This window comes from Phyllostomus hastatus, unplaced genomic scaffold, assembly GCF_019186645.2.
Source record: "Phyllostomus hastatus isolate PE091 unplaced genomic scaffold, TTU_PhHast_1.1 phas_scaffold_585, whole genome shotgun sequence".
Taxonomy (NCBI): Eukaryota; Metazoa; Chordata; class Mammalia; order Chiroptera; family Phyllostomidae; genus Phyllostomus; species Phyllostomus hastatus.
In genome coordinates this window covers 26,937,643-26,963,193 of record NW_025334037.1, presented here as the reverse complement: position 1 = coordinate 26,963,193, position 25,551 = coordinate 26,937,643, and the positions used below count along the sequence as shown (strand labels likewise).

Below are 25,551 nucleotides of genomic sequence, written 5' to 3'. Positions count from 1 at the left end.
CCAGGACCCAGGACCCAGGACCCAGACAGAAAACCACCAATCAGCAGATGAAAGGAAGTCAGGGAAACCACCCAACTGCAGCCTTTGTCTGAAGAACCTCCTCCCTGAATGCCAAACCCCTCCCCTACAGTTTGCCCCTTCGCAGAAAGGCTGGCTTGAAAGGAAGGTAAGAAGGTCTGTGAGGGTACAGAACCCGCCGTCTTCGCAGATCACCAGCCCTCAGAATAAAACGCCGGTAAAGATTCAATCCCTGTGTCTGCTTATTGGTTCTGGTGGTGACGGGCAGCACAAATGCCACTTTTCCGGTTTCACAGGGAGGGTGGGGCATAGGGCTCATGGCATGTTTGGCCAGAAACCGACTATTCAGCCCAGTGTGGGCAGCTGCGCTGTAAATCAGCCATCCTGAAATGGGCAAATGTGTTGAAAGAGTCTTCAAAAACAACTCACTGAAGCTGAACGCAGCCTCTCACAACAACGCCAGGTGGTCCACTGATACACATGGGTTCCTAGGACACTCACCTAGCAGGGGAAGCCTGTACTACAAGGGTCCCACCCTCTAGAAGATAATTCTGGTATTTTGGGTGGGGTGGGGGGGTCCTCCCTCATATTCATCATTATTTTAGAGTGTACACTTCTATTCATTAAACATGAGAAGTCCACTGTAGAACAGTGTGCCGTGTTCCACCAGCAGCAGCCTCACACATCTCGTGTTCACTGTGTCTCTTGATTGCATCATTTCCTCTTGTGCCTGATACAATTTCATGTTGTTTTACAAACTCACTGTAGCCCGAGCATCCCGTGTTCATGAAGTCTGCAGGAGCGTGCAGGAATGGCCTCAGCTTTCAAGGCCACTCGCCGACTCGCCCAGAGCAGCTTCCGGCCCTACAGGCTCCATTCGTAGTAAGTGTCCTAAGCGTCCAGGTCATATAATAAATACCATCTGCTATCTTTTAGACCACATTTTGACTGTGCCTCTTCTCTACTTAGACACACAAATACCCAACACTGTGTTATCACTGGCTGCAATATTCAGCACCGGAACACGGTGAACAGGCTTGCAGCCCAGGAGCAGCAGGCGACGCCTCGCAGCCTGGGCACGCGGTGGGCTGTGCCACGGAAGCGTGTGCAAGTGCACTTCCTGACGTTCACACGGCGACAGAATCCGCGAACAACGCGTTTCTCAGAACGTATCCCTGTCGTTAAGGGACACATGGCCGTATTAAAAAGCCACGTGATAGTAATGGAGATGTTTCCACACTGGCCACCCTGCAGCTAGCAAGGAAGCTGAAAGCTGAGAACTCCTAACCAGAGCTGAGCGAACCGTCCTTTGGCCGGCCCCAGTTTTCCTCCTCAGCCTGGGGCTACTAATCCAGACTTTACAACCCACAGGGTTGTGGTGGGATGGGGAAAACTGCACCCCAATTCTGTGTAATTCTTCCCTGCGCAAGTTCATGTAATATATTCTAATGCAGAAAAGGTTCTGCAGGGGGTAGGACAGCGGAGGCATTAGCATTTTGATGGGTTTTCCCAACACGTGGAACAAGAGAGCTGTAAAATTCATAGTGAAATGATTAATCCTTCCAGCCACACTTCTCCCTCCCCAGCTGGCAGTGGCCAAGGAGTTTTACCCCTTTCAGACGTTGATTAGGAAAAAAAGTCAGGAGCTCTCAAAGCTCAGTCTTAGGAGACCCACAGAGAAGAGAGGAGATGGGGTTTCTAGACTGAGTGTGCGGGGAGAGCTCTCCGAACACAGTGAAACGGCAGGATCGGGGTGGGAGTGGTGGACAGGGCATGACGCCGCGGTGTGGGGGCTGGGAGTGTCTCTGACTCCACACAGGGACCCGGGAGAGGGGCCTGTGAGTTCCTGCCCGCAAGGTTCCCCCTTTGTGGACAACAAAAGCCATTCCTCTTAACACCCCTGGTCACGCACTCAGCCAGCACCTCTGCAGTGAATCGCCTGCTAGGTGCTTGGGAGAGAATGCGGCTTTCAAGAAACTCAGTCTACACCGAGCGACAGGGAATCTGATGGTCACAATAAAACGTGGTGGGGGACAGCAGCCAGTGTGGCTGCCCTGGGACCCCAAGGAGGGGTGGGGGTACCTCTGTCAAGGTGGGTTTAGGAGCAGGTCACACCCTTTGGGGAATTCCGGGTCCTCCTCTAAAACTTTCCTGTGAAGATGACTGTGATGCACTGTGAAGTGTGGAAGGGAGGGGCGCCACGTTTTCTCGAGGATGAGCAGGAAGGGTGTGTAGACCGTGTCGAGAAAAATGATCCCAAACCCCAGAAACCAGGCAAGGAGAGGCCTGTCTGTCCTCCACCATGGTGGACCTTTGTTTAGCAGGCCCACCCTACGGAAATCATCTACGGGGTTCCAGAAGAATGCGAACTTGAACTCCTGAGCAGGTACACGTGCATCTGTAGGTCTTGGAGAAAAGATGGCCGCAAAGGCTGAGATTTTATGGCCCCCAGGGCATTAGCCTGCTTTGCATCCAGCACGGCCATCACCCCAGCGTTCTTTCTCTGCTGCCGGATAGCCACCGTCCCGCCAATTCTCCCGAGAACCAGCTCTACCATCCTGCTGGCTCCCACACTAATGAGCCAGATCGATCTTTGACCCACGTTCATTTTACATTTATGAGACTTCACAGGATTTACAATTTTTTGAAAGCAATACTCCGACAGTACATGCCCAATTATACCACACACACGATGCGCGGGGGGCGGGGGGGGGGTGCTGGGAAGGAATGCAGCAGAACGTTACCGATGGGCGTCTTCCGGTGGTAGGCATATGTATGCACGGGCCTTTTATAACCAGGAAAAAAGTGATAAATAGTATTTTTTTAAATGGAGAAACATCCCTTCCCATCTAAACCCCTCCATCTAAAATTCCTCAAATTAATAGCGAATGCAAAGTGCTTGCTAATCCTAGCTGGGGGGCGGGGCGCTGAGCCCTTTCTGTGGGTTGTCTCTCTGAGGTCTCACCCCTCCCCCCACGGGAAAGCACTGTTCCCAGCCCCACTGTGCCGCTGAGGAAATGGAAGCAAGAGGAGCTAGCCTCACGTCCGGGTCTGAGCGGTAAGACGGGTTGCACACCTCAGGCAGCCCTGCCTGGAGGCTGCCTGCTCAACCACCCGGCCAGAGGCCGGCCTCCCACGAAGAGCCGGCAGAAATAAACACGTCAGCCAGGCTGCCAGGGTCAGGCCCGGAGAAGGCCGAGTTCCCACCCACTCCCAAAGCTCACGGCGTGCCGGGAAGCCAAGCGCAGGCCTCGCCAGCCTCGAATTGAATTCACATGTGTCTCTTCTGCCCTTGCAGACGGGGACCGGGTCTTCTCCATTCTCGACCCTCTCATCACATTGGGATGTGGGCGCAAGGGTGCTGGGCAAACGTCTCCGAACACTGCCCCACCTGCTGCTGGCTCAACCTGCTTATGCGCTCCAGAAGCCAGCCTTGCACTGAATTAATAGTTCACGCCATCCCCTTTTGTGCCCGCACAGGCACTACAGAACTGGTTTATTACCCAGATCATAAAGCAAAGGGCAGACTGGCTTCAGCAAAGATAGGGTTTGGTGTGTCTGCAAGGGCCCCCGCCTAGGAACATGAGAGACCAAGGGCCCTGCAGCTAAATCACTGTGTGCCCTTGGGCGAGTCGGCAAGCCTCTCAGGGGCACGGCACCTGGCCTTTAGAACGGGCAGGGGAGCCCACTGCGCTGTGATACCTGGATGTCTTGCTGGCATCCATCTCGCTTGGGCCGCAGGGGTGTTTTACATGCAGCAGGCGTGGAGCCTTCACCAGCGACCCACGCCGACTGATTATCACTAAAGCACTTCTGGTGGCAGGTTACCGTGGGCTAAATCTGTGCAGAAATTGGGTTTTGAGGGAGGAAAACCATGTGATCTCAAAATCCAAACGACGGGGGGCGGGGTGCTGCAAGATGGGGAACGTGGGGAGTGGGGAGAGACGCCTCATGTAAATCAGCTCTTGAGAGTCCCTACAAACCGCCCATCTGCGGGTTCACTCTGGTCACAGTTTATTTATTTATTTTGGTCAAACACCTGCAGATTCGGGCAGGATTACTTGGGTAAACACTGTGTTTCAAAAGCTTCCAAATAAAGAGCTCCATTTTCCTTGATTGAACAATAACTATCCACCCAGCCTTTACCTATGGCTGGGAGGAGGCAGGAGAGAGAATAATTCAGAAATGTCAGCCCCTAAGTAAGTGTCAATATTGAAAGACACGTCTCTAGGTGATTAGGATCAATGGGCAAAAGAAACACAGGGGAGCCCTCTTACAAAAATGGGAAATGTGGCTGCCAATGAAAACGATTCTAGCCAACGTGCCTGCTTCGGAGTCCTAGGTGAGCTTCTGCCCCTTCGGGGACCTCGGTCTCCTCACCGACCACCTCTCGGCCTGTGATGCTGAGCATGGGTTCCCCGTGGGTTCCTCAAGAGACACCAACGTGGACGGGAGGTGGGCAGGGCAACCCCCTATCCTGCTTCAATGTGGAAGCTCCATTATATTTGGTATTGGCTATTCCACGTTGAACTTGCTTTGACTTCTACGGCTACAGGTAAGTGGAACGCCACTGGACTAAATCATCCTGGGCCGTTTCATGTCTGTATTGGAATGCCCAAGGCAGTGCCCTGGTTAAGAAACCCCAAGGCATTACAGTGGCCCAGTGGTTTTTATCCAAAGGCATCGTGGCAACTCTTGTACAATGTCACTCTAATTCCGGGGCAAGGCTTCCCATGCCGGGGGGCAAGCTCCCATCCCTAGTGAAAGGGTCTTCCAGGACAGATAGATCACAAAGCTATAGTAAGAGCGAGTGTGCATGGGAGCCCCGACGTTGTCCTGGGTAACGGGTAAAACGTACTGTGCCTCTCAGTCCGCACAGCAACCTGACCTAGTAGGTGTCCATCTTCTCTCCATCTTGCAGATGGAGAACCTCAGCCTCCGAGGGCTTGGGTAACCTGCCCAAGGCCCCAAGCTCCTAAATCAGGATTTAACCCCAGCAGCCTGATTCTTAATGACTGCCTAAAATCTAACCCCCCAGAAAACCACAGGACACCGTGCCAGAAGGGCACTCGGGGATCACCGGTCCCTCTCCTCCGTTTTACAATGGGTGACGGAGGCCCGGCGAGGGGAAGGGCCTCACTCCAGGTCCGCGATGAGTTTGCAGCAGAGCGGGGTTAAAGCCTGGGCTCGCACCTGGAGATCCTGTTCCTCTGCACTCCACCTTGGGCCACTCTGCACTCTGCACTGGGCCACTCAGGACGGACACTCTTAGCTCCAGTCCAGGCCGCCGCTCAGCTGCGGACCCAGCCCTGCCACTGACGCATCGTGTGCCACACTCAGCCTCGTCAGGTCCCAGCCGCACTGCCCCTAAAACGGGAACGACAGCAGCACCTCGCCCGTGGGACTGTTGCAAGGACAGCGTGTCCCCCACGGTGTGTTCTGAATAAATCCAGCTTCTCCGTCCCAGGACAGGGTGAGAGGGGGACACAACACGAAACGAATCCTTTTGGTGGATTTGGGACAGGAAACCTAGGGCCTCCGTCACGAGTTCCGCCGCCCCTCCCCCACGGGCAGGGGCAGTGCCGCAGCGTCCCTAGTCACCTCTGCCGGGGACCTCGGGAGGAAGAGGGATGAGACAGACTGAAACGGACGTCGTGTCTCTCTAAAGTCAGGAGTGAATCATCCCCTTGAACTTTCTGTTTCGTCCTGACCTCATGTTAATTTCTAGCTCAAAATAAAATGATGCCTCTTCAGTACCAGGAAAAGGCTAAAAAGTAATTTCAGGTTGGCACGCGGTCTGCCTAATGAGATCAGATCCGCTCATTTGCCGAGTCAGGGAATTTACGGCGCAGAAAGGACCTTACCTTGAGCATCGGGGGGCCTGCATAAGACAGGGATCGCCTCCCTGAATGTGAACTGATAGCCTGGCCTCTGCGGGGAGGGAGGACACTGAGGCCCAGAGAGGTCGAGTGATTCGGCCTGTGTCACACAGCCAGGGAGCAGGTCCGTAACAGAGACCCAGTGAGCACCAGGTCTCCTGACCTCGGGCCCTGCTGGGGTGGGGGAAGGGAGATGGGAAGAGGAGAGGGAGTCTGGGTGTGAATTTGCACACACATCTGAGTGTGTGTGGTTAAGAGAGACTGGGGGCCTCGGAGGCAGAAGGACAAGCATCTGGGCCATCTGCAGTCCTACCTGCCCTTACTCGAGTGAGATGAGTGTGAACAAACAACGGGGCGGACGAGTGAGCAAGAGGTATGTGAGTGGGCGAGTAAATGAGCGAGTGGGAGGAAATCCGAGGGCTGGAGGGAGAGGGAACGAGGGGAGGAAAAACATTTGGTCCGTTTTCAAGTTCCCACAGTTGAATAAATCAAAACAGATTGTGTTAAGACAAAGAGGCCATTTCAAACCACATCCTTTACACTGAAGTCAACCCCAAATAGCCCACCAGTTGCTTTCTCATAACCAGCAACAACAGTACTCAACCGTACTTAGGGTTCTCGAGCAGCGGCGATGAGCCAGGTATGACTGACGCTCGTTTCCCAGGTAGGGCTGCTGCAGTGTGGAAAGAGGAAGTCACTCGGTCCTCAACCTCCCCACCCCAGTGGTTTCTGGGATAAGGACACCTGCAAGGCAGCAAAGATCCAACCGGCAAGCTTATAGTGGGAACACCATGTGCCTGAGAGCCATCCCCTGAGACAGGGCTGCTCCTGGCTGAGAACAGGATGGAGAAGGATGGTCCCAAGGAGCCGGGAGCGAACACAGCATGTCCCCAAGTGCCAGCTGCCCCACGAGGCAAAGCAGAAGCCCCCTGCGCGGGAGTGCCTGGTGCCCTGACCAGCAGGGGTAGCTGCTGGGAGCTGCAGTCCCCACCCTCCGCCTGGCACCCGGCCCTGGCTGGCCAGAGGAATGCCATGCCTTTCCATGCAAGCCACACTCTGGCACACAGGGTGGGCCAGGGAGGAGGGCACTGCCAGAGCACCAGAGAACTTCCGTCTCCCACCCCAACATCAGCAGAAGGAACACTGGGTCCAGGTGGCTATACCTCAGCAACCACTGAGTCTCCCCTCCCGATGGGCATAAGGGGACACCACCAGGCCACCTGCGCTCTGTCCGGCATCCACAGCCATCAGGCATGCCCAGCACTTTCGAATCATAGTCTTGTCCTCATCCCAAACAATTCTTTGAGGTAGGAGCTACTGTTCTCACTTTACACATGGGTAAACTGAGGCTCAGGGAGACTAAATAACTCATCCAAAGTTACCGAGACAGTAAGTTTAAGCAGAGTCAGGATTCAACCCCAGCATGACCAGGAGGCCTTCGCTCCTCCTAACTCACCTTCAAAGCCCTTTCCTCTGATGCAGGTTGGGAGTCCTAGAGAGCAGCCTGTTGTGAGTTCCAGATGCAAATCCCAACAGAGATCCTGAAGCAGAACGGGAGGGAGGCACACCCCATGAAAGGGGGCAGCTGCTGCCAGTCCCTCCCGGCCATTCTCGCCACATGTGGGGTTTTACAGAGAGCGAACAAGCCCAGAGAGGGACAGTGCCTTACCTAAGGTCACACAGCAAGGCTATTGTAAAGCTGGCACTTGAACCTGCCTCCTCGTTTCTAATCCTGATCTCTTTCTCCCCACTCCATGGGAACTCTCACAACCAATTAGGAACCAGTGGAACAGCCAGAAATATGACGGTAACCCTTCTCATCTCCAATCTATCCCATTTGTCTCACTTGCTCCCCACGAAGTAGTACAGAGTACAGACAGTGCCCAGGCTGGCTGCAGACTGGGGCTCTCGGCTGGAGCCAAGAGCAGGCAAGATGGCGTTCTCACGCTGATCCCTGGCTCCAAGTCAGAGGTTTATCCCTCCTGCAGCTGAGACTGGTGATCTGACATCCCTGCAAATTGCCCTTTTACGAAGTGATGGCGCACACGGGCCCAGGGCCCAGGGCGGGGCTCCACCGTGAAGGTGTTTCCAGCAGCCGCCCCGGAGGCCTCTGGGTCTTACCGCTTCCCCTCTTTATCAACATTTGCAGAAAAACTCACAGTACATTTTGCTGCAAATGAAAACCAAGCAATCTCACATGCTCCCTTCAACCCAGCCAGATGGCTTCTTATTCTTTGACCCTCAGTGATGCTTGAAATTAAAAAAAAAAAACAAACAAACTAAAAGCTCCCTCACATCTGTAAGTCTGCCTTTTGAGGCCATTTTGAGCAAAATGTGCCCAAAATTGGGTTCTCGGACTGTTACAGGGCATATCGCCCCTCTAGTCCACTTTATCCTCACCTCCGAAGTCTCCTTATCCTGGGGAGCTGCGGGGCGCCCGCGGGGACTGAGGAAGGCAGCCAGTGCGCCCCTCCGCTTCGGGCGGGGAAGGCGGGGCTCCAGAAATGACCGCCGTCCTCGGAGGACTTGTGGTTCCTCCCACAGATGGCAGGACTGATGTAACGGTAAAAGGACCCAAGTGCAACTCAACATGGGGACTCCCTAACTCCAGGGCAGGCATTCCCAGGAGGTCTCATTCACCCTCCTCCCCCAGCCTCGGGGACTCGCCATTCGTTCACGGCGAGGCTAGCACGCTGCCGCCCAGAGGCCTCTCCGGCGCTGAGCGCAGCACCGCACGCACGCGCACTCGGTAACTTCGGGCTCCCGCCAACGTGCACGGCTGCTCTGTGGCTCCACACAGAGGGAAAAGGAGGCTTGAAGACTTAACCAGTCCGAGGTAACACGCAGCAGACAGTGGCAGGGCCAGCACTCGCCCGCGAGGCCCGACCCCGGGCCCAGCTCTAGCCACCGCATCACCTCGCTGTCTTCGCATCACCCACTGAACTGGCCCGGAGGGGCCTCGACCTCATGCTGTTGCTCCTCACCCCATTGATACAGTCATCCGGGGCCTTCGACATGGCACTTATTTCAGACCCAGTCCTCCTCGACACCCTAAGGCAGGCAGAACCCATACAAGAGCATCTGTGTACACATACGCACATCATCAGGTCCTGAGTTCTTTTCTGGGGGCAAAGTGCTAACCCTGTTCAAAGCCTCTTGTTAACTGACAGAAGAGACAGGAGAGCTAAGATCGCCTGCCACGCACCACGGGAGGGCTCTCAAGAACAATGTCTTCTAACGCATTGCCATGCACCAAGGCGTACTTTAGTCTTGGGGCATCAGGCAGCAGCGAGAGCCCAGCCAGGACCAGTAAGAAAGGGCCTCCGGCAGAGGGAGACTCTGCATGGCAGGAAAGCAGGGCTAGCTGGGTGCTGGACAGGCCCTGTCCTCCATCACTCTGTGTAGGAGGAGGACCACCTGAGCCACCCACAGAAGGGGTACCTCTAGGGAAGATGGACAGAGAGAAACTCTCCGTGTCCCCAGAGGGGGCCTGAGGCTGGGTAGAAGCTTGGGAGGTGAGAGGAGCGGGCAAGGGGGCCCAGCCTGAATATGCTTGGGGGCTTGAAGACCCAGAAAGTCTCCATTATGCGGTGTTGGGCTGCAGGGTGATGCCACCTCTGGGTGAACCACCCTCAGCCTGAAGTCTTCAGGAAAAGTCTAGCACTCACAGAAGAAGGAAAGAATGAATGAATGCCTACACCGAGCAACACCAGGAACCCCTTTCTGCACCCAACAGAGCTCAGAAGCAAAAAGCCCCTTAGGATGGGAAAAGGCCAGGCCTTCCCATGGTTCAGACACACCCTTTCGGTTTCACGTGCCCCTCCACCCACCGGGTGATGTATGGTGTTCGATAATCTCAGCAAAGCGGGTTTCCCTTCCATAAAATGGGGACTGAAAGATCTCGCCACAGTCGGATTGCTGGGCACCAAATGAGCTAGTGCCTGTGGGCCCCGCACACACGTGGGAAAGTTCCACTGTGCTTCTGGGGAGAAAAGGAGAGGAAGAGGGCCCACATGGTAGGGCACGCCATGCCCAGCCCAAGGCTGGACGCTTGACCCGGCCTTGGCTGCCCCTTCTTTCCAAATGGGGAACCCGAGGCTCAGAATAAAAAGTCTGCCACATGCCATGCAGCAGGGGAGGGGCGTGCGCAGAATCTGTACTCAGACCCGTGACACTCAGAAACCGGAACGCTCACTTAGTCCATTCAAAGGCCATTTGGATTCTCCAGATGCCTTTGGATCTCTTCCTTCTAGAAGAGCATTTAATTTCAATCCCATACATTTCTCACTGGCAGATACACACGAGTGTATGCACTCGACTTTAATATGTTATAATTATTATTGTTTTGCCAAAAAGACTCCATCAGTGAGATCTTTTCTTCTTCATCCTCTGCCACAAACATACGCGTACCTCTCAACTAGTTAGAATAGTGTTTGAATACTGGTGGGGCTACTTAGAAACAAAAATTGCCCATTATTTAAATTCAATTACATAGCAACCAACCACCTTTTAAAAAGAATATTTTTATTTGAGCTCATTGTGCAGCAAATCATCAGACACTTCCTTTCTTCGAAACTACTTCAAGAAGGAAAAAATTATCAAATGAAAGGGAGGAAATGTTATGCATATCATCCCAGCTATTGAAAATAATGCTGATGGGTTTTCCTCCTTTGCTCTTAATTTATTTAAACAGCATCCCCCATTTCCATCAACAACCGCACCCGGGCTTCCTGAGCGTTCCTGAGCACTCTGCTCCGGGGGATTCAAAGCCGTTTGCTCAGAGTCCCTGGTCAAGACTCGAAGGGGCAATTCTAGAGTCAGGAGACCCAGGGAACCAGCAGCCTGGCTCCCCAGTGTGTAGCTGGGGTCCACCAGAAGTCCACCAGAGAAACGGGAGCTCGTCGGAGCCGAAGCAGAACCAGGCTCCAAACTCTGACTTTCTGGACTCCTAGTCCAGTGCACTGCCCATCTCTCCCATTGGGGACAATGGGGACAGTAATGACAGGATGGGTCTAGGCTGCAATCCAGCTCTCTCGGCACCTCCACCCTCACTCCTCCAATTCCATGGTTTTACTGCATTCCCAGGCCTTGTGGGGCCCATCAGGCTCATGAGGCTCTGAGGTCAGCACCCAGGGTTCCCATCTGGCCTCTGGGCTCAGAGGAGGGGAGGGCAGGGAAACTCCCACCTGCGGCCCCAGCTGGGGCCCCTCTGCAGCACCACCATCAGACCGCTTGCACAACACGCAGGCAGTGGCCCCAGAAGTCTCTCTGTTTGCCTTGGCTCCGCTGCCTGCCTCCTCAGCAAGAAGCCACTGGAAAGGAAAATAAAACAACAACAGAAAGCCCTTTGATCTGCCAACAGGCAACCAGCGGGGAAGGTGGAAATCACCCTCTGTCATGACCTGCTGGCCTCCCACTCCTAAATTCTCGGCAAAGGGTCCCAAGTTTCTTTCACAGACCTCACCTGGCCTGGGCACCTGGACCCCATGAGATGAAAGGGTCAAAGTGACATCTGTGAGGATCAAACAGGGGTGGGCAGGGGCAGAAAGAGGCCCAAGAGGGCCAAGCAATTGTGGGAGAGAGGAGATGGCCATTGACCCAGCTAGCCACTGCACACAGGTGGTCACCACAGACTGTGGAGCATCAGGAAAGAGGTGTATGCGAGAAAGGCATTCCAGTCCACCACCGGAGAATCGGACAAAGCATCATAGCTATCTACGTAGGAATACGAGGCGTCCATCATGAAAGGATGTGCTAAGTAAGAGATGCATGAGCTGTGCTTTTCCCGTACCCCACGGTCCACCCTGGAGGCCGCCTGCAGCCACAGGAAGGAGTTCTGTTCTGGTAGTCCCTGTCCAAGTCCCCCCTCTACCTCTTGGGCTGAAAGCAGGCTGGAAACATTCGGATGCCCATGTCCCCAGGAGCAACCCTCAGCTCATGAGAGACAGAAGTTGGTGGCCACTCGCTGGGATGACTCTGAGGCAAACTCCGCACATTACTGGGAGGGTCCCCAGTGGGAGGGGAGGAACCCCAGTTGCCCACAGAGGGGGGCAACTTGCTAGTGCACCTTTGGTTGGCTTTCCTCCCTCCCAGCCCACTCACCTCTCTGGGACCAACCTCATATATATACTATTTGCACCCAAATCCTTGCTCGCCATCTGCTCTGGGAGACAACCACCCGAAACAAGACAGAAATGTATGTGCTAATGCAGAACAAGTGGGAACCTGCAAGATGCAGAGGAGAAGGGATGGGACATCACCGGGTATAAGAAACGAAGGGTGCTGTCCACTCGGACGTGCCCGTCCGCCGAGAGAGCACCTCCAGAGAGACGGGGAGCTGGGCCACTGGCCGTCTGGGGCGAGGACACTGGGTGAGCACGGACAGCCTCCACTGCATATGCTTTCGTTCCACTTCCACGTTTTCTGATTCTTTTCTTCCTAAGCCTTTCACCAGAAAAACATGATTCTTTTCAAAGAGTTTCTGAGAACTGGAAAATAAGTAAATAAATGCCCGCCGCAGCGGGAGAAAACTCTGGGGTCGGTAGTCTCCCCCCACTTCCTGGGACCCTCTCCCTCACTTCCTTCCCACCCCATCATGGCCTCCCCCACAGCCTGGGGGGCAGGAAGGTAGGTCCCAGCTCCCACAAAGGTTTGGTAGCTGCCGCTGAACAAGGGATTAACCCATTTCCCACTTAGGAAAAAAAAAGTGCAGCTCGCTGCCACTGCTGAAAACAATGCTATAAGCGGCATGATATCATTTGTTTCCAAAGACTATCAGTACACTAGAGCGATGTGAAAATAATAATAAAAGTGAGTTATTTCGTGGATAAGGTTAGGACGGTCGTCCGTGAGTTATCTCGGGGTGAACGTTGCAGCCACAAGCGCTGCTTTGCCTGTTGTCTCGGGACAAATGGGAAACGGGTTAAGTAAGGGCTGGAAGGGAGAAGAGGGGCCAGGCGAGTGGCCTCTGAGACCTCTGGACCTTGATTTCCTCCCGACGCTGGCAGTGAAGACGCAAACAGGCTCCAGGGAGGGAAGACCCTGGTGTCCCGCAGAGGAGCGAGGCGGGAAGCAGATCTCTAATGCCTGAGAGTGGCTCTGGGGTTCAGGCCACCTGCATTTGTATCTGCTTACCTGCTGTGTGACCTTAGGCAAGTGACTTAACTTCTCTGTGCCCCAGTTTCCTCAACCACAAAATGGGGATAACCGTAGTACCAAATTAGAAGCCACTATAGGCTGAATTGTGTTTCCCCCAAAATTCATGTTAAAGCCCTAACCTCTGAAGTGTAACAGTATTTGGAGACAGGGCCTTTAAAGGGATTATTAAATTAAAATAAGGCTTTAGGGAGGACCCAAATCTAATCTAGCCAATGGTCTCATAAGAAGAGACGATCTAGACGCCCAGGAGACACCGGAGGGGATGAGCAGCGCAGAAGAACGGACATGTGAGGACACAAGAGAACAGCCACCTGCAGGCCGAGGAGAGAGGCCTCAGAAGAAGTCAGACCGGCTAGCACCGTGATCGTGAACTTCGAACCTCCAAAACTGTCAGAAAATACATTTCACGTGGAGTTATTTATTTAGTCCTCACAACTCGGTAAATTAGGGATTACTTCTGGTCCCCTTTTACGGATGAGAGGAGGAGGCGCAGAGAGGCTGAATGGTTGGCCTGGGGACTATGGAGCTGATGGGTGGTAGATCTGGGGCCGGAAGCCGGTCTATTGGTCAAGCTAGGACGTGTAAGCACCTGGCACACTGCAAGGGACCCATCCATGTGAGCCACGCTCATTACCCAAAACAACCTGGGAAGGAAAAGGCTGGGCTGCAGAGGAGAAAATGAAGGGAGGTACCTCCTAAGCACCTGCCAGGTGCCTGGGATCCAGGGATGAGCAAAGCCAGGGTCCGTGCTCTCTGGCACTTACACTAGAGGGGAGGAGATGGACATTAAATAATCAAACAGACAAGTCAACAATCACCCATTAAGGAGGGGATGATAGAGCAATTGGAGTCAACAGGTGTGCATTTGGCCCATTCAGGAGTCAAGGAGGACTTCCTGCAGGAGGTGATGCAGGGATGGCATCCAAAGGATGAAGAGTCAGGTGGCTACAGAGGGAGGGAAAAGCATTGCAGGAAATGTTGGGGGGAGCATCTGGAGTAGCCGTCTGCGGGTGGGGGCAAGAGAAGGAAGCAAAGTGGCAGGTGGGCCGGAGCAGGCTTGCGTGGGGAGGGGACAGAGTCTTCAGGAAAGTCTTCTGAACAAAAGGAGAACCCGCTGAAGGGTTTCCTGCCAGGAGGCCGGCACGACCACAGCCCACAACAGATGTTTTCCCTCAGTGTGTGAGTGGAGCTTCAGTAAATTGAATTTTACTTTTAAGGCCGTAGGGGTCAACAGGAATCTGAGAATTCGCTTGTCTGTAGATTGAATGAAGACCCTCTGATCCAGCTGGCATTGTATGGATCTGGGCTGCCTCCAGTGGGGCATGCCTGTGGGGTAATAACCCTGGGGAAGGACCGGCCTCCCTTCCATGGGTCAGTGCGCGGGGCAGAGTCTCCTCAGGCCGTGTCCGTCTGTTCCTATGTAAGTCGTGGGAAAACCCCTACACTGTGAACGGGGTTCTCCCCACCGGGCCTCTGCACAGCCCATTTCCTGTGGTGACCACAACCCACCAGGTTTCCCTGCCCCAGCTCCTCCTCATCCTCTCAGCTTCTACGTGTGCTTCACTTCATGGGGAGCCCCGCGCTGCCCCGCCCCAACAGGCAACTGCCTTCCCCAAATTCACACGGCGCCCTGGGGCTCCCCGTTGGGTTGGTTCCCAGCGGCGTCTCCAGATAAGAGGAAGGGACTTTGTTGCATAGCAGGCAGGATGTGATTTCAAAGAAGCTATTAAGAATTCAACCATTCACTCACTCATTCGTTCGGCATGCACGGAGGGAGCATCTACCCACCCCAGGCACTGAGCTCTGCCCTGCAGCTTCCGTGGAGAGCAAAACAGACATGTCTCTGCCCTCATCCTGTTGAGGGAAACAGATAATAAATAAAGTAAGAAGAATACTTCTAACATTTGTTCCATAGTTTCGAAGGGCCACATTCCATCTTAAGGGAAACCTTTATGCATTTTAAGTTTATTTCATCTTCATAAAACCTTGTGAGGTAAAAAGGTGGCACAGAGGAGAAATTCATCAAAGGTCAAGAAATGTGGTTGAACTGGGATTTGAACCCAGGCTGCTGTGCTCAGAAGTCGCATTCCTAATCCTCAGGGGCATGGCATGGTGCCTCTTCCACGTTCACTGCGTGGAGATGAGGCTGCGTGCCCGAACCCTCAGCCTCCACCTCGGAGCCCGCAAGCCCCCCTGGGCCCCTCCTTGTGCAGAGATGCCCAGCCAGATGCTGCCCCTGGAGAGGGAAGTCCAATGTGCAAAAATCACAGTGATTTCCAGTGCTCAAGGGGAACCCAGGATAAACAGTAAGCGAGAACAAGGCATTTCAACCAGAGATTCTCAACTGGAGAAGAGATGGAAATACCAGGCAAGTCCAGAAAGACACGTTAAAAGGATGTAAATGGTGCTTTTCATGCGGTCCTTACAAATTGCTAATTCCAGAGCACACTTTACCTTCCACGGGTCACCGTTCGTACACACTGCTGTTTCCTGAGCCCAGACTGACCACCCAGCACCTTTCCGGACCACAGGCCACAGCAGCCGGCAAACGTTCAGTTGTGGGCAAAGCGTGTTCGACGCTGACGTGTCCCTCCTTTCGTGCTTATCGCTAGGCCACGAGGTGGGTCTAGAGCCCTACTCTGTGGGTAAGGAAACTGAAATGAACAGAGGTTAACTTACCAGTCATTTACTAGCTGTGTAGGTCTATGAACTTGGGCAAATTTCTTAACTTCTTTGGGTTGGTTTTCTTGGTTGTAAAATGGGGCAATAACAGTACCCACCTGTTAGTTGAATTGTGAACCCCAGAAAGGTATGCTGAGGTTCTAACCCCTGGCACCTGGGAATATGACCTCATGGAAATAGGGTCTTTGCGGAGGTGCCCAACCACAGACGAGATCATTGGGCCCTCATCCAGTTGGCTGACGTCCTCCTCAGAGGAAAGACAAACACGGGGGGAATACCACGAGATGACAGAGGGAGAGGCTGCTGTGTCCACAGGTCAAGGAACACCAAGAATTGCCAAGAGCCACCAGAAGCGAGGAAGGACCCTCCCTTCGCCGACACCTGGTTTTGGACTTCTAACCTCCAGAACCGTGACAGAATAAATGTGTGTGGTGTTAAGTCCCCGGTTTGTGGCACTTTGTTGCAGCCCCTCTGGGAAACCAATACTCCCCCTCCTGGAGCTACTGGGCTGGTCCACAGCCCTGCCCCGCCCCCCCCGCCCCCCCACCCCCACCCCGCGTTGCAGGTGCGAGGGCTGAAGAAGCTGAGGTCTGTGGGCAGGAGTGAATGAGGTGTGTTTCAGGGAGCCTGTGGTGGCCAACAGACAGGCTCAATTGACTTGTAAGCCTTCCGGGGATCCTCAAAGAAGCCAGGTGTGAATAGTGCTTCTCTGGCATCTTGGTGGCAGCTGCAACAGAAGGTCACCCTCTGCAGTGTCCCCAGGTACAAGTATCTGCCATACCCAGGGGGGCAATGGGTCACCCAGGACCCATCCTCTCCCAAGAGCCTCTCCGCTCTGGTTTCCTGCCCACCAGTGATCCGAGGGACAGCTAATCTCCATTATTCCAGAGGTGTTTATGTTTTGGCTGGAGAAGCACCTCATTCCTCTGGGCGTCAAGACCCCACAACCAATGAACACCCTGGGCCTGCCCTGCTGGAGGGAGCGCTAAGCGTGAGATACCACGTGGCGCTGGGGCTGCTCCCCCAGGGAGGCTGAGGAGCACTTGGCCAGCCAGGGAGGCAGCAGCTCGGGAGGGACCCTCTCTCCGCAGCACCCCCAGGCCCGGAGCCCACAGCGGTAATTAGACATGAAAAGATGGGCCTAAATCCAAGGGCCAGAACTCCAAATTCTTCTCTCATTTCAAATAGAAGGCTTATTAGTTCAACATGAGAGCTCAGCCCGGAGCCACGGGGGATGGGAGCCCAGTGCCTCTCCGTCCAACATTATATGGTGGGTGTGCTGGGCTGCTCCCGGCCTCCCCCTCAGCACTGGGCCATTGCCAAAAGCGTGTCTTCTCTCTTGCTCAAGAGGGAGAGGAAAGCTGTGCAAACATGCTGACACCTACTATGTGCCAGGCACTTGTTTAGCTTTACAGCTTTCCCATATTCTTCCCATTTTGCAGAGAAGAACACTGAGGCTCAGAGAGGTGAACAAGTGCTAAGCAGGAAGAGTCAGGGCTCACACCTAGGTCTGGCCATCTCACTGCCTGCACAAACCAAAGGCTGGAGAGCCTTCTCAGGCCCCCGCTCCCTCCCTGGCAGCCCCACAGGGGCCAGCATGGGGCTGCGCAGATGGGACAGGTACACAGGTAACATGGTGTGTCATTTGGGAGGGACCCCAGAGCTTGAATGCACTGCTATTCTGGAAGCAGTGCAGGTGGGGCCCACATTCCTATGGTTGTCAGTACAAATATCTAAAATGACGATTCCTCTCACCTCAGGACACACGCTTCTCCCCAGCTTCCAGCGGGCCCCTGAAGTCCCCACTCCCCAGCCCCTTCTCCTCCTGCCCCACACTTACTCACGCTCGCTCACGCTCGCTCACATGTAAGATGAATACAGAAGCTCTACACCATTCTGGTGGGGGGGGCGAAGACAGGAGCAAAAGTTTATAAAGGGTTCTGGAAGATGTTCTCTGAACGGTAAATTTCACTAAGCCAAAGAAGGCCACAGGAGCAATGGGCTGAAGGTCAAGGGCATGGCTTAGTGCCTTTGCTGTGTATTCATTCACTGGCCAGGCCCCCAACCTCTCTGAACATCCCCCTCCCGTGTATTACAGGTCCTATATCATCTGCCAGCCTACACAAAGGTCATTGCCACGTAGCAATCTTTAGTCTATAAAGAGCAAAGTACATCAGGGACTATCAGGGAAAGGAGGCTTCCATGCTTTTATTTATCTATTTATTTTCAGAGAGGGAGGAAGGGAGGGAGGAGAGGGAGGGAGACACGGATGTGAGAAAAACGTTCATCAGTTGCTTCTCGTACCCGCGACCCAGGCACGTGCCCTGACCGGAACTGCACCAGTGACCTTTCACTTTGCAGGATAACACCCAACCAGCTGTGCCACGCTGGTCAGGGCGGAAGCTCCCATGTTTTAAGGGCTGCGTACCAGGTCTGGGCCAGAAGATTTAAACGTGTCATCTCAGTGAATCCTCTATTCAGGAAACGTAAATGCGGGGAGTCAGTGCTCAGCAAACATCCGCTAGTTCCCTTACATCCTCAGCCTCCCTTGCAGCTGGTTGGGGGCCCGGTGACAGTTCTGACCAGTGTGCTGGAGCTGGCGTGAGGTGCGTCGCCTCCTGGCTGAAGCAGCTGCATGTTAAGTGTGCCCGTGCCACGTCTCTCTTCCCCTTCTGTGGTAACTGGATGCCGCACGATCCAGGGGTGTGGCTCCAAAGACGGTGGAGTGGCCATCAGTCTGGATCCCTGAGTAACCACGTGGAGCAGAGAGCCACGTCAGATGAACAACGGGAGTGAGAATTAAACCCACGGTGTCAATCCGCTGAGAGTTTGGGGTCATGGGCCGTGGCAGCTTGTGTTACTTAGCCTCACAGTATCGTTACTGGTGTTATTCTGATTTTCACAGATAAGGAAACCAAAACCATATGCCCAGAAAGTGGCAGAAATAAGATTCAACACAGATCTGTGACTCCAACACACGCTCTCTTTAAATTACAGCCTCTTGTTGCTTAATAAGATCATTCCCTTCCTAGAAGCAGTCTTGCCCAAACACACGCACACGCACGCAAAACAAAAATCCTCCTACCCTCGTTGTCCCTGGGATGGCTCCGCAATCAATGCCGGATGAAAAAGGGGAATTTTGTAAAGCATTCTGAGCCTGGAAGAGGATCAAAGGCAGGAAGAAGGGGGCCCAATTGAATCTCAGGGATCTCTTCCCCTGGGCTTTGGGGCTCACAGGAGGTTTTGATGCAAGAGGAAAGACTACATAGAGGTTTAGAACACGGGACGGGGAATCCGATCAGCCAGGGAGCACACCCCAGCCTCACGCACTCTCCTGCACTGTCTGAGCGGCACTTTCCTGTCTGTAGCATGGGGACAGTCTCTGCGCCAGCCTGGAGGGTACAGGTGGGAGAAAGCGTTATCTAGCTGCTGGCCGACGGCGAGCCCTCTCAAAGTGTCTGCCACCCTGAGGGCCATCGCTCACTGAGGTGGCTCAGAGCACCAGCCCTGCTGGAGGGGGACCAGGCAGCGGGACAGCCAGGACACAGAGCCCGGAATCTCAGACTGCAGACCTGGCCCAGCCCACGTCCCCGCCACAGACCCAGGGGCGGAACGCAGAGAGAAGCGTCCGACCAGACACAGTGCAACACAGCAGGGGAGCCAGGGTGCTTCCAAGCCCGAAGTGTCTTCCAGGAGGATGGCCTTTTATCTCGGGTGCATCTGGGGGCTGCGTATCAGCTTCAACTCATTATCTGCACATATGGGCTTCGTCCTCTGGTTCAGGATGGGAAACAAAGGGTGGGAGAGAAAGGACGGGCAAATACGAGCTGATGAAATATCATCCCTCAAGCGCCAGAAACCGGGATATTGTCAGTGACGTCACACTGGGCTGCCTGCCACGAGGACAGGGCTATCGTGAGAATACGCACAAGATTTTAACTCAGAAGTCCTCGGTGAAGCGGGAGAAGGCAGGAAGGAAACAACAACAAAAAAACCCAAGTTATTTTATGTAGCCCTGCCTTCCGTCCCACAGCAGATACACACGCACACCGTGCCCCAAGAGATCAGAGCGGGAAAGGGTCAAAGGTGACCCCTCATTTCACAGTAACAATAATACTGATGACAATGCCCATGGCCATGAGTATCAGCCGAGCCCTGACCGCGTGCTAGACCCTGTGCTAAGTGTTCTATATGGTTCATCTCGTTACCCCAATCATACCTCACTGTTGGGGTATCATTGGTCCCATTTTATCAGGAAACTGAGGCACCAGAAGTTGAAGAGCCCAGGGCTGCCGAGGTAATAACGGGGAGAAAGCCGACATCCGACCCCAGGCGGCCTGACCACCACACGAGGCTGCCTCCTCCACAGAAGTAGAGAAGCTGAAGCTCAGGGAGGGGCGGTGACTCACGCGAGGCCACACAGCCCCACGTGTAACAGAACTAGGGCCAGAACCCAGGTCTTCCTGACTCCCGGGGCCGCGGCCTTTCCGCCCCGTCCCGCCGCCTCTCAGCGCTCACACACACGCAAGCACCAGGGAGCACGCTTCTGCTCAGCTGCGAGTTGTTCGAGTCACTCATGAAAGCAGCCGTCTGGGGTGCGGACAAGGGGTCAGGGCTGGACCTTAAGAGAAGTGAGACGATGAAAGAGCTGCTTTGCCCGTTGCCAGCACTGGGGGCTCATCATCTCACTCTCTCCCATTTTAATAGGAGTTTTCACGATCTGCTCCCCCTCCCTCCAGGCCCGCGCTGAGGCGGGTCCAAGGTGCCAGGCTGTGCGGCAGGAGGAGCCCGAGCTGGCAGGTTTGCTCGGTGGCATCAGGTTGCAGAAATGCCCGTTCAACCCATCATCTGCTCCTGGGGGGGCGGGGGAGGGGGTGCGTGAGTGCTGGTTTCCAAGGCCCCTCCCTGTGCTGTGTCCCAGCTGAGCGTGAACAAATGTTCCTGATTTTCTTCCCAATGGCTGATGAAATGGGCCAGAAGAACAGCTCTCTGGAAAGAGGGGTCCCTAAAAGGGACAGGCCGGCCACCAGCAGTTGCTCCTCCCAGGGAAGGGAAGAGAGTGAGCGCCTGACGGGCACCAGGAGAACAAGCAGCTTGTGAGCCCTCAGACAGGGGGCTCCCAGCAAGCACCCACATTCCCCTGACCACCAAACCCCGATGGAGGCCAGGAGCCTCATTCACTTTGCATTGTAGGGTGGGGCAGGGCGGGGCAAGCAGACCGAGAGGCACCCTCCACCAGACGGAAGGCAGAGCCGGGCTGCCTAGCACTCTAAAAGGTGGGACTTGTCTGACTTTCGAGTTGCAAAGCCTCTCGATCTCCTAGGCCAGCACCCCACTGCACAGGCTGGGAAAGCAGGTGCCAGAATGAGTGGGGAAGTGACTGATCCAGGGCCACACTGATGATCCAGAAGAGGCGGCTTCCGGATATGCCAGTTTCCTCCCTTCCTGACCCCGTCTCACGAATCCATGCCAGAAGCCCTTGCTTGGATACCCCTGGCGCGCCGGTCCCTGCCCAGCAGGTGTCCTCCAGCCCAGCCCTCAGACGTCCAAAACCTCATTCAGGAACTCGTGGAGCTATTTCCAGGCTCATGTGGAATTTTCTATTGGAAGCAGGGCGGAGGGGCCCTTTTTGGACCAACCCAAGGTGTCCAAACTCCAGCTCCAGATGAACTTCTGCTCCTAGAAATCGCCTTGGAATGTCCAAGGAGACACTGCCATTCTGACCACAGGTTGTGTAAAGATACCGCCAAGGGTCAGGCATTCGAATGTATTTGGGGACAAGGCAATAAGGACACAGAGTGACCACGGCTTGAAATTTTGCTGAACCCGAGTTCTCGAAGTTTGTCTGGGAACAGTGCGAGTTGGCCCACTCATGATAACACTAAATCCAAACACTAAATCCAAACACGGGTGCCAGCAGCCCCGGGGTCTCAGCTCCCTCTCCCCTTCAGGGCACTCAGGGGTGGGGGCGTGTGCAGAGAGCAGGGGTGGGCCACAGGAGCTGCCACCCCTCTGGGCCCTGTACTCACACCCAGGTTCCCAGGGCAGGGCGGGCTGTTCCGGGCGGGCTTCCCTCCTCAGAGAAACCAGAGTCACTAAAAACAAAACAAAATGAAAAAAAAAACCCCTTTGTTTTCTGGCCTCAAGAGCTTGTCCAGAGACAGCAGCTCCCCCACCCTTTCCTCTGTCTCTCCGCTTCTCCTTGTCTTCTACTCAAAATAAAGATCATGCTGATCTTTCAGGGCCAGTCTGTCCTAGAGTGTGTTGCCAGCATCCAACAAAAACACTGGGTGGGCTACAAGGAAAGCAAGGACCTCACCCCTCTTTCAAGTCCCGCCCCATTTCCATTGCCTCTGCAGGGGACTCGGGGACACGGGAGGGGCACTGCCCAATGCACACCCAGTTTCTAGCCAAGAGAAAGATGAAAACTCCCACCATCTCTAACTGGCTCACTTATACTAACTTGGGGTGCAGGGAGGAGGGAGGGAATTAGAAATGGGAAGCAACAGGCCCTCGGGTGTCCCTTCAATGCCGAACAGCCCCACACGTGACAAAGTAGACGCTCTTCGCAGATGCCAGCGGCCACCTGGCCTCCCCAAGGCCTCAGCAGGGACGGACACACAGACAACACACAGGGGCCCTGAAATCAGACAAGGGCACACGTAACAGGTTTCCACCAATGATGGTGAAACGACTAGACGAATGTGGCCTGTAGACCACAGATGGGGGGACAGGGGGCTCTTGTTGGCTGCTGAGAAAATTATCACTTGAGCCGAGGCTGCTCAAGTTGTTAAGGCCCCCCCATCACCCTCCACCCTTGATTTATGCCCAGAGGAATGTGGATAGGAGGGAACGTGATATGCCAGAGGACCCTCACCCACAAGCAGGTAGGGATCTGGCCAGACCGGGGAACAAAGGTACGACTTCTACACAGAGGGCGCATTCAGAGGTTTGGGTTTCTCTCTCCAAAGAAACCTCAAAAAGTTCATTCTCCCATTCATTTTCTCCAAACGATTTGCTGTTAGTGTACAGTTTCTCTCGTTTTTATTTTTCCTGGCGGTGACTTTGTATTCATCAAGACACCCTGCCAACCACCCCCTTCCCCAGGAAAAACCACCCCCTCACAGCCCAGCTCCCCAGCACACGGTGCAGTTACAACTGAGGCACCCCAGCCTCACACTAGACCCTCTTCCAGAGCCCGGCTGCGCGGCGCGGTGCTCCTCTGGGCGGAGCCCGCGTATGCTGGCTGAGAGGGTCTGTGGTTGTCTGTCCTGGATGTCGGTACAGTTAGAAGGAACCAGGACTCGCCTTCCGTTGGGTGAAAGGGCCAGGGGAAGGGCGCCCCCTGGCGGGAGCCAACTCACCTCCATCCAGCCGGGTCCCAAAGCCGGCGTGAACCCACCCGAGCCCGCCAGCCCGCCAGCCCTCCAAGCGGACTCCCGCTACACCCCCTAGTCTGGTAATAACCGAGCTTCGTTCGGATCCACCGAGCACCCCATGGAATCTCTGCTTTCCCAAACCGCACACACCATGTAGGGGATCAAGGGGTCCCCGAAGAAAAGGGTGGAGCCCCGCCCCGCCCCGTTGCCAGGGACCCCAAAGGCAGCAAGCCCTCAGTGCCGCTGCTGGGCCCAGAAATCCGCCCGGCCCAGATTTTCGCTCCTAATCCCTAGTCCCCACCTGCCCTCCTACAGAGTGGCGGGGCGCGCACACCCTCCCTCCGGGGGCAGTCCTCCTCGAGACCCCAACCTTGGAACCACACCTGCCACCCTCCGCCATTCTCCTGGCGCCCCCCAAGCACCTACCCAGAGCTCTGAGAGCGGATTGGCGCCGCACCTGTCCGCGGGGAAGCCCCAGCCCTCGGTGGATTCGGAGCAGGATTAGAGGCGAGCATGTCTTCCCTGCCCCCTTCCCATGTCAGTTTAAGTAAAACTTGGTTCCCGAGCTTCCCCGGGACCGTCTTGGGATCCCCCTAATTCCACCCCCACCCCACCCACCGAGCCCAACAGTTTCCCGAAGGGAGCGCGCGTGGAGTCTCCAAGTCCCCGGGCGCAGCGGCAAGACGCACTGAGTGAAAAGAAGGTGCCGAACCCCCTACCTTTCAGCTGCAGCGGCCGGACCCCTCGCCAACTCCCAGTCGCGGGGGAAACTTTCCCCGGGCAGATCGGCGCTCTCGCAACTTACTGGGCGCCTGCTGCCTTCCTGGCGGCGGCGTGTCCGGGGACCCGCTGGCGCGAGGCGGTGGCTGCGCTCGCTCGGGGCTCGGGGCTGGAGGCCGGGGCTCGGGCGGCCTCGCGCGGCTCCGCTGTGGATCGCTCCACGCTGCGTCCGCCCCGTAGCCTGGAGCCCCGGAGATGCCGGCGGCAGCTGCAGCGGTCCGCCAGCCAGCCCGCCGGCCCCACCTCCCAACCACCGCTCCGTCCCTCCCTCTCTCCCTTGCTCCCTCCCCTCCCCAAACCTCCTCCCCTTCAGTCTCCAGTCGCCGCCGCCGCTGCCTTGGCGGCCGCCTTGAAGGCACGTCTGCTCCCGCTGGCTGCCCCTCGCCTCCTCCCTGCCTTGGTCTCCGCCTTCAGTCCAGCATTCAGGCCTTGCTCTGGGGCGCCCTGGGGCCAACTTCTGTCCTTCTCCTCTTCCTTCGCCCCCTGCCTGCCTCCCCCTTCTGCTTATAGGCCCACTTCCGTTGGGGAAGTGGGCAGAGTGGCACGCTGGACCTCTGGAGTATTTATTCCAGGGAAACTTTACGCAGTCTCCGGGACCTGGCTGCAGTATTGGAGGGGGGTGACCCCTCCATCCGGGCCTTGCTCCTTGGCTCCCCGATGCCCTGGGAGTACCTGCTGAAAGCCAGGGGGGCTCACCCTCTCTGTGCTGCTGTTAGAGTGTAGCAGATAATAGGGCCACTGGAGGGGGTGCAGTGGGGAGGGGCCTGACTCCAGACCAGATGCAAATAACCGGATTGCGAGAGGCCAGATCTGAGTCTCCAATCTCAGGACTATCTTTTCATCTTCTTCTGCCACAGCCTCACAGCCTCACACCCCCCCCCCCGGCCCCCTACCCCGCCTTGGCCCCTGACACATGACTTCACTGAGACATTTAACCTCTGAACCTCCTCTGTGAGGCAGCGACCCACTCCGCTTGCCTCAGACAAAATGGGCAAGCAGGCAGATCAAAGCCCAACAGCCCAAGTGAAAGTGTTTACTAGACCCGGATGAGAAGGGCTCCTGTGTCCACTCCTCTTCCCTAGGCAGCTGTTTTTTGGTTTTGGTTTTGTTTTCTGAGGCTCGTTTCTGAAGCTTTCTCACCCAGTGTTCGGTGGCCCTGGACATTCCAGCACACACCAGCTCTGCAGGAGGGCCCTTGGTCAACTATTTTGCACTAAGAAGTGAGTGACTGATAGGCTTGAAACCTTCGCCAGTCTTGGGTGTGAATATGGGTGATGTCAGGCCACAGGGCAGAGTTTCCAGGGGCAGGAAGTTGCTGCCATTCCTTGCCCACATTCCAGGAAAAAGAATACATCCCTCTAAGGACTTCGAGGATGTCTGGTCCTTTCAGCCATTTCACTGAGTCACTGGGTAAATTGAGGAGGGGCTAACAGAGATGTGGCTGGGAGGGAAAAAAATGGGATCCACAGTTTTTAAAGGGACCCAGAGAGAGCAATGCTTCACACAAGGGAAGGCAATCTCTAATAGAGCAAGTTCTGGAACTCCAGGACAGGGAAAACGCTGACGGGGCCTCAGGCTCCACACTCCCCCCTTCAGCTGCCAAAACAGGGCTGGGGGAGAGGCTGACCCTCTGAGCCGAGAAACCCCACAGGCCC

General features: G+C 55.3%; 1 protein-coding gene across 4 annotated transcripts in view; it reads right to left on the bottom strand.

Moving 5' to 3' along the window:
• The window catches only part of TSPAN18 (tetraspanin 18), a 160,133-nt gene extending 136,013 nt beyond the window's left edge, over positions 1–24,120 (bottom strand). For 2 of the 4 annotated variants that reach the window (XM_045825221.1, XM_045825223.1), the window contains exons 1-2: positions 23,836–24,120; positions 21,767–21,832 (exon numbers count right to left, since the gene is read on the bottom strand). The gene's annotated coding sequence lies outside the window, so the exon portion shown is untranslated. The remainder of the gene's footprint in view (positions 1–21,766; positions 21,833–23,835) is intronic. The other 2 variants (XM_045825220.1, XM_045825222.1) reach the window with 1 other exon arrangement.
• Between the last annotated feature and the right edge of the window lie 1,431 nt (positions 24,121–25,551).